We start from the raw sequence: 788 nt of genomic DNA, 5'->3' as shown, positions 1-788 counted from the left end.
GTATTTAAAAGACGAGTAGATGAGGCACTTAGGGACATGGTTTAAGACATGGTGGTGTTGGGTTGACGGTTGGACTCGATGATCTTAGAGGTCTTTTCCAACCTAAATGATTCTATGATTCTATGATTCAAGCGGCCCCTTGCATCAGACGTGAGCAGGTGCTCGCGGTGCCAGTGTTAAGCACCGCACAGAAAAGGTGGTACAGACAGTACATGTCTCCTGAGCTACTTTGTTCATTGTTTGCATCCATTCTGTGTGAGGATCAGCCAGCCACTACCAATTTCTCTGGGGGGAAAAAAGCCTGAACAGATTATTTATAAGAAGACTATCTATATTTTCAGCTTCAGCTTTCCCATCTACCTTGAACTCACACATGCACTTCAAATTATCCGCACTGGAAAGGAGAGAATAGTCTCAGTAGGAAGCAGCAATGTTGGATTTTGAACACACTAAACTGTAGTATTAAGTGCTTATTTAAAGGATTTTTGACAGGTCGGTTTACCATCCACCTTAGGAACATTTTAATGGGGGGAAAAGTGACTAACGTGAATTGCTGTTTGAGTCGAGGGCTCCCTGCAGATTTTCTCCCCAGCTCCAGCCATTACCAAGCAGGGATTCCTGCGCGCTAGGACTACCCCGTGCATGCAGCCTGGCACAGCCACAGTGCCCGCCGGAGGGCTCGGGGAGGGAGCACAGGCTCGCTCCTGACAAGCCTTTTGTGGCGTGAAACAGTTCTGCACCCTTACACACTTCCCCCGGGGGATATTTCCACTGCCTGAAAAACACTG

The sequence above is a fragment of the Aptenodytes forsteri genome, unplaced genomic scaffold (genome assembly GCF_000699145.1).
Source record: "Aptenodytes forsteri isolate BGI_AS27 unplaced genomic scaffold, ASM69914v1 Scaffold2, whole genome shotgun sequence".
Classification (NCBI taxonomy): Eukaryota; Metazoa; Chordata; class Aves; order Sphenisciformes; family Spheniscidae; genus Aptenodytes; species Aptenodytes forsteri.
Note: the sequence above shows the minus strand (reverse complement) of the source record.